Source organism: Coloeus monedula (assembly GCF_965178545.1).
Source record: "Coloeus monedula genome assembly, chromosome: Z".
Taxonomy (NCBI): Eukaryota; Metazoa; Chordata; class Aves; order Passeriformes; family Corvidae; genus Coloeus; species Coloeus monedula.
Genome location: NC_138822.1, coordinates 73,735,317 through 73,743,751, shown reverse-complemented (window position 1 = coordinate 73,743,751; position 8,435 = coordinate 73,735,317).

The window sequence follows — 8,435 nt, the reverse complement described above, 5'->3', positions numbered from 1 at the left end:
GACTGCTTTCTTTGCAGCAATTTCTAAACTCACTTAAATGTAATTTTAAAAAAATCTTTTTGTATTTCCATCCGTGTTCCTCCCAAATGTTCACAACAATGCTTGTCCTACTTCCATAATACACTACGATTTTAATGCATCTCTGGGCCCCATCACGAGCATATCTCACTCCTAACAACCTTACATAGGAATCCAGGTCTTCTTGAGATTTAAAGAGCCCATTGTTACAATCCGGTTTAAACACAGAAACGCAAAGAAAGCTAAGTCTCTGTGCATAAATCGGAAAGAACTTAGAAGGTTCTAAATATTCCCAGAAAAGAGATTAAAACCAAACGACATTAAATGTTGGTGCCAAAAAATTGATATATTTTATTTAATAGTAAAAGAGGCAAAGAGAAAAGTACAGAAAAATAAGAAAAAGCCAAGGTTACTACAAAGAAAATCATAGGATAGGTCACCACCACACTGTGCTACCTTTAGTGCTGCCGAGATGGGGTGGGGGGAGCAAAACAGTCTTTGCCCTTGTTTGCTGCTGTTCGAAGCATCTTTTCTGCCGTCTCCGATCTCTGGAGCAGTTGGGCTGCAATGTGGCTGCCCATCCTCCGAGCTGCAGGCGCGGTGCCCGGTCCTGCAGCCGAGCCTTGGCCCACTCACGGTGCTCCCAGCACGGGACGCAGGAGCAGGGCAGGGGTTCCACAACTCACTCGTGGTTCCGCTCCAGGGGTGCAGGTTCAGGGGGTTCTCCTCAGGAGGGCGGCGTCGGTTCCAGGAGGCCTCAGAGAGTCTCGCAGCAGGCGATGGTGGTGGCGGGGGAGAGGCAAAGGTCAGGGACTCTGCCCCTGGCTTTTCCCTCCGACTTGCACCAGTTTCGCCTTCCTTTTTATGGGCCTCAAGGTGGGCTAGCCACGGTCCAAACCGCCCGTATTATGACAAGCAGACAAAATGATGAGGCATTTTGGAGCTTTTCAGGTTTTGAGCAGTCAAAATGACAGAGCATTTTTGAAGCCTTTCAGGTGTTGAGCGGTCATAATGATGAAGCACTTTTTGGAGCCTTTCTCTTATTATTAGGCTCTTACACCAATTACAGTTAATTTTCTACAATACAGCAGCAAAACAACCTGTCCTTCCTAAATTCAATACATTTTTCTCCTTATGCTACTCCTTACTTGTCACAGAATGCACTGCAGAAATGAAGTCAGACTAATTAGTCAGCTAATTAGGTATGTCCACTCCTTCTTTACTTCTCTTTACAGGACTCGACTCATGGCCTGCATCAAGAATAGGCATGATTAGATTAAAAATACCAGGGACCCTCTGATCATCTCTCAGACCCCATCCAATGTCGTTACTACTGAGTTATGGACAAGCCTCAACTTCTGTATCTCAACTTAGCCTGTTCGAACTATTCCTCCTTGAAGAGTTATTAAACATTAAATGAACCAGAGAGCAAAATGTTGAGCATAGTACAGCAGCAAAAACATTCATCTGCAATACTGGACAGCCAGGATCCTTGCTGTAGTTAACACTGTATCATTTATGAAGAATGAAACTACTGACAGAAGAAATGAAACTATTTCATTTTCATTAATATTAGATATTAACACCTGTTAACTGCTTGGTGATGTAAAGTAAAATGACTCCAGAGTAGCTATTCAGATTTCTTTCAAACTAGAAAAAAATGATATCATAGTACTTTTATTCTACTGGATATATTATTAAAGATATAGGCTAAAGTTGAAAGAAAGCAAGGACCTGGAACTGAATCTCTAAAAATCCATGAGAATGAATATCCTAGTTTCTCAACTACTTTGGCTAAAATTTCTGGTTAAAAATTATATTAAGAACCACAAGGATTAGACAAAGAAACACGGAAGTTTGTTCTAAAAATAAAAGAGTTCAATCTTAGAAGAATTATAAATTCATTTAAATAGGCTAGTATTATTTTTTTAAAAATGAAAATAACTTGTAACTAAGTTCAGAACTTGTTTATCAAACCAGATATTAAACACACTAATTCAATAGCTGCACTATCCCCTTCATGCTTTTTATGGGGTCAGGTGATGCTTTCAAAAGACCTGAGTGTCATAAAACACCATCTGCTTTAAAAGCACCTCTTTCACACCATCAGCTGCACCTCTGGGTTACACTGCTGCTGTGAAATAATATTCAGATTTCTTGTGTCTGAAACACAAAATGTTTCTGCCAGTACCAGTGCCATTCACATATAAACCATATAGTTCTGAATCAATTAGCTTGAGCATTTAAGTTAGTATTACTGCATTAATATAACTGTCCACAGGGGCTAATATATGCTGGTTTTTAGTGTTGTGTAATCTAGCCAATTCCCCTTACAATTTTAGTTAATGAAAGATTCTTTTCCACATTTTCTTCCAAAAACTGTTGTGTAACATCACTGTGTACTGTAAATAGCTTCCCACTTCCATCTGCTGTCTGCTCTAAACTGCTCTGGTTTGCAAAGTTTTTGTTTTGAAGTTCTTCAGCATAAAGCATTTGCTAGCCTTGTTGTAATTTCTTCTGGGCTATGGCTTCCAGTAACTGGCATTAGCAGAGGCAGTGGCACTAAAGGCTATACTTAATACATTCTTTCTAGTTAAGAGTCTAAAAGAGTGCCTAAAAAAATTCATTTTAATGAAGGCATTTCACAACAGATTGGACATCATGAGCTCCCTGAGTTTAATGGGATACACTATCACCAATCAGATCAGCTGAGTACCTCCTTCTCAGCACTCTGAAAGGAAACACTAAAGGCCCCACAAGTATGATACAGATTACAACCATTCTAGACTTAAATTTCGTTTGTGAGTACTGTGACAAGAACATATTAAAATTATAAGCTAAAGGTTATCATGGTTGACTCCTAGTATAGATAAAGTACTAGTTCCAAAAAATGATTTTTACCTATACTAGTCACTGCCAGACTTTCCAATAAAGCTCAAACCAGCCAAGATAATTTGAATGATGCCAGGTAATTCTGAAATATGGTTGTACTGGGTTTGTGTGGCAAGGGTTTGGTAGCAGAGTGGCTACAGGGGGTGCTCTGTGAGCAACTGCCAGGAGCTTTCCCCATGTCCTACAGAGCCAATACCAGATGGATCCAGGATGGACTCGGTCCTGGCCATGGCTGAGTGCCAGGATCAGTGACGGCGGTAGCACCTCTGGGAAAATGGATTTATAAAGACAGAACAAAAAGAGAGAGGAATGAGAATGTGTGAGAGTAACAGCTCTGCACCGAGGTCAGTGAAGGAGGTGAATGGTGAGGCAGCTGCCCCTGCAGCCCCTGGAGGACCCCACACCGGAGCAGGGGATGCCATCAAAGGAGGCTGTGGCCCCATAGGAAGCCTGGGCTGAAGTAGGCTCCTGGCAGGACCTGTGGCCTGTGGAGAGAGGAGCAGGTTTGCTGGCAGGACTTGTGACCCCACAAGGGGCCCACACTGGTGCAGCCTTCCTGAGGGACTGTACTCTGTGGAGGGGACCCAAAATGGAGCAGTTTGTGGAGAGCCACAATCCATGGGAAGTACTCACACTGGAGAAATACATGGAGGACTGTCTCCCGTGGGAGGGACCCCTTGCTGGAGCAGACAAAGAGCATGGGGAGGAAGGAGCAGCAGAGAAAATGTGTGATCAGCTGACCACAACCTCCATCCCAGGTCCCCTGTATAGCTTGCGGGAAGACAGAGAAATAAAGAGTGGAGTTGAGCCTAAGAAGTAGAATGGAATAGGGAGATGTTTTCTTTTAGATTTGTTTTCTCATTATTATTCTTATTTCTCTACTCTTGTGATATTAAGCAATAAATTAATTTATCCAAAGTGCTTGTGATGGTAATTGATGACTGATTCTCTCCCTGTCCTTGTCTTGACCCATGAGCCTTCTACTATTTTCTCTCCCCTGCCCAGCTGAGGAGGGGAGTGACAGCATGGCTTAGGTGGGCACCTGGCAGCCAGTCAAGGTAAAGCCACCACATCATTGATAGCACAGGGAATCACAGTTTTACAGTTACACTTCAACACAGCATGCTAATTAGACATCATTATTACTGTACAGTTTCTATGATGACCAGGCTCTCTAGGTCTAATTGCTTTGCTGGGCACTGTACAAACATCAGAGATATATTTCTGTTTCCAGAGAATGTGAAACCTCATAATTTCATGCATAAAAGCTTCCCAGTAATTCAGACTAGAAGAGGTTTCAGGAGGTCATCTAGACCCCAAGAGCTCCAAGAAGAGTTCAACAATGGCAATATAATTCCTTAGATTTGCTTAATCTATTCTTAAAAACTTCCAACTAGGGGAATTTTGAAACCTCCTTAGGCAATGTAGACTACTCATTTAGTACCTTTGTTAATAAAATGATCTTAATATCTGTTCTATATCTTGCCTGCTACAACTTAATCCAAGCACTTCTTTTGCAGCCTAAAAGCAAAAAAACCCAGACTGCTCCCATTTCACTGCAGAGCTGAGACACTACTTTGAACACTTCAAATACATCTTCTCTTATTTAGATGTAGCAGTCTTGATGAATTTTCTCATGTACCACATTCTCCAGCTCTCTAAATCTTCTTACTCTGCTGCTGACTCCCCGTCTATCTTTTCTGAACTACTGTGCCGCTGAAATACAAAGTATTGTAGCTGAGGCCTTGAAAATATCGAAGGGAATAAGATAAACATTTTTCACAACGCAAACCACACTCCCATTTGTAAATCCTGGCATGGTATTTACTTTTTGCACAGCAGGATGACAGTATTGACTCCTGTTCTTCTTCTGTAGTGTTAAACTCCTAATTTTTACCTGTTCAGATCCAATTATTAAAATTATTAAAGAGGTCCCTCTGCCCAGATTAAGGTGCAAATGAAACCATACTCTGAAGTCAGTAGTTACAGCTTTTACTTCCTCTGGTGGCTGGAATACTGAGCACTACCCATCCTTTTCTTTTGAGGATTTGAGAAAGGACAGCCCTTTGGGGCTGTGACGTGTCTCTCAACAACCCTAGAGACCTTCTGCTCTGCCAGAGTTCAACGTGGCCACAACTGCTTTGGAGACATATCTGATCACATCTCTGGCCATGTTTCTAGACATGCTTTTAACATGTGGCTTAATAATTCCCAAACTCTTTCCCACGTTGGGCACCAAATGTGGACTTCCACACTCTTTGAGAAAAATCGTATCACTTTTGAAAAGAGGCTGTAGAATACAGCTTCCACTCCACTTGGGATGTCTAATAATTAATGTACAAGGAGGGGTCCTTTTAATTATTTTATTGCTCCCTTTACTACTTATTCTTTACTTTTGGTGGCTTTGTTGAAATACCAGAACCTTTCAGGTCAACAGAAAAAATTCACAACCTCCTTTCCACTGTGAAATACAACATGCTTGCTTTCATCTGTATTTATTTCAGTGCTTTCTCTATCAATATGAGGTTGGTTCAATAGCACATAATCCAGTTTGTACTGTGTTGCTGCAATGTGCTCACTGCTATTACCTCTTTCCAGAACTCAGCATAAGAATGGGACTAATAAATCTCAAACCAGCTGGTATTCAACAATGTTTTGTGTAGAGGTAGATGGAGATAAAAACCTTCCAGGCATATCAATGAAAAAGGAAACTGTCACTGGCAACCTCAGAAGTTGTTTCCAAAAAACTTGCTAGTTTTCCAGCTGTAGAAAAAGTACAAGAATTTTCATCCATTTTAAGCTTTGTTTTCCTAATTGCAGGACTGAAGACCAGGTCCAAGGCTGGTCAACAGTTAAAGTTCTGTTGCTGGAGCCAGTAAGTGCTTATAAATTCCAGCAATGTGCATATGGATGAATAATGGGCTTGCCACAAAGAATAATGCCATATCTTACCCAGCAGCACTATTAATATTATTCCAGCTGTCTGGGTATTGTATTTCTGCTAACCTCACCTCCCACTGGTCTGACAGCTTCCAGGGGCTTTGAATAGCTGTTTGGTAAAGTTCAAACTGGTGTTTTGTGGGGATATTTCGGTGCAAGCTTTGTTGGGGAGCATGATGTAAAAACTGCGGTTTACCATCCTTCTTTTTCTCCCACTCTGGCTCCAACTGCTAAACATCATGGACTTGAGAGACTTTTATCCAGCTGTTAAATTTCTAGGGCAAGCAACACCCCTTTACAAACAGCTGTTTCTTCCCTCATCTTTTTACCGCTAGAAACTTTTTAATTTTGCCCTCAGTAGTGTTCACTTTTTAAAGCTCATTGGAATAGAATGTGACTTGATACCTTGGTGTAGTCTGTTAAACAGTACATCCGACCCTTTCTCACATTTTCAACTAATACCTGTGAACATCTGTTCATAAACACTGTAAAATCTTTCTTTTGTCCTAAACATCCTAATGGTCTTCCTTTCTGAGTGGCGGTATATTTAGTCTAATTTTACACCAATTACCAGACATGGTTTTCCAATTCCTTGCACAGCCTGAATGTTTCACATACAGGTCCGGCTCTGACAGTAATGAAGAAGCTGTGGTTGTTGTTCTTTATTATAAACTCCAGTAACATATCAATGTAGCAAATGGTAACTGTGTGCTGTAAAACATCTCCATGTCTTGGTTTGGAGCACCCTGTTAAAGCAATCTGTGACAGAGGCATCTACTTCATTACTAGTAACAAAGACATGAAAATTATTTTAATTTAACAGCTTGTGTGAAGGCTGATTTAAGAACATCCATTCCCTGCTTGGTCTGTAATTACTGAGGCAGGAAAAACGGTTTTAAAACTTCAGCTACTTGAGAACCCATTCTGCCTTTCAGACACACAGTCCAGGCACACTTGGATAATATGTTCACCACCATTAAAACGAGCTTAATGCTGTCATTATTGGGCTTACAATAGGCCACAAATACCTGTTACTTCCAAAAGACTTTTTCACAGCCTTATGTATATCCCGAGTCTTGATTTACATGACATGAGGCCACCTGTTTTATGTTCAGATCAACAGTATTGCTTGTTGCAGAAAAGGGCCTTAAACTCCCAAAGCTTCCCAGTTCCCCAGGAGCACAGAAGATGCCTTTTAACAGAAGCTGTGGTCTATTAACATGCCACTACTACATGCACACAGAGAAACAAACATTAGGCAACATTTCAGTCACGTTCAATGTAACTTTATTTATTAATTGATCGCTGGGGTGATGGTGACTAGTTTCCCATTGTTACCATTTCATTTCTTTCAAAGCTGGGATTTTTGGCTGGTTTATTTTTTTTTAAATACTGTGGTTCTAAGCAGGAACAAAAACAATTCACAGAAAAATTGTGTTTTTGCGTACTCAGCCAGGACTGTGTTTTCAGAAAGTGCTATGAACCCCACATCAACATAAGGATAAGGGAATATACAGAGCATAATCCCTGTCATGGTATTACAAGTAGCTGTTGGAACACTGAGATGTAGAAAAGAGTTGCCTCATCTCCCCTTACACAAACTTTTGTTTTCATAATCCCAGCCCAACCATCTTCTCTCCAATGTACATGGTCTTTTTAGGAAAACATTTTGGGATATAGGTGTCCCTACAAACATGTTCCCATGAAGTTATTTTTTCCTTCTGGCCTTCAACTCTAGTAAGTAATATTAACTATATTTTCTAGACTAGGACAAAGCTGCAGGACAACCCCACAAGGTGACCTGGTTTGTTTGAAGGTAGGTGAAGAGGGCCTCTTGGTCAGATTCACAGGTCTGGTCTGCTGTTTGGATGACCTGGGGCCGGGTGGCAGCCTCCTGGACGGCTTCACAGGCTCACCCCTTCGCCCAATGCATATTCAGATCTTTCCATGGCCCCCCCACTCCCTTTGACATATTCCCACACCATTTAACTGTACTTTCCTTTTATTTTGTTTTCTTTCTACTCCCATTAAATTTTCACTTAATTTCACTATCTTTTACTAAACATTTTATACACACACTTTATTAATAAAATCCTTGTATAGTATGAAGAAGTATAACTATGTAAAAACATACATTTATACACTTCATACACTTCCACTTGTGTCTTTGTAAACACACAAAAATGTCTATATGTGTGTGTATGTGTGGGGGTCTTTAACATACTTCTGTGGCAAAGAAAAAGGCAAGGTTTTCAGCAAGTACGGGGGGTTTAGAGATCACATGGGATATGCCCATGACCATGACAAAATGGTGACTCCTGTGGACAAAGGGGGGACTTCTGAGACCTCATGGATCAGATACATTTTTGGGCTAAGTGGGTCATATGGCTGGAACAGGGGTAAGGGCTTCTAGTGACAATGGTCACGAGACTTTTGAGGGTCAGGTTTTCCAGCGGGAGTTGGAGGAATGGAGCCTGCACCATCTGGCCCCAAAGTTGTTCTTTAACTGTGACCAATGACATCTCCCTTGGCTGTAGCCTTTTCTCATCTTCTCCTCATTTTTCTAAATCACAATAGAAATCTAC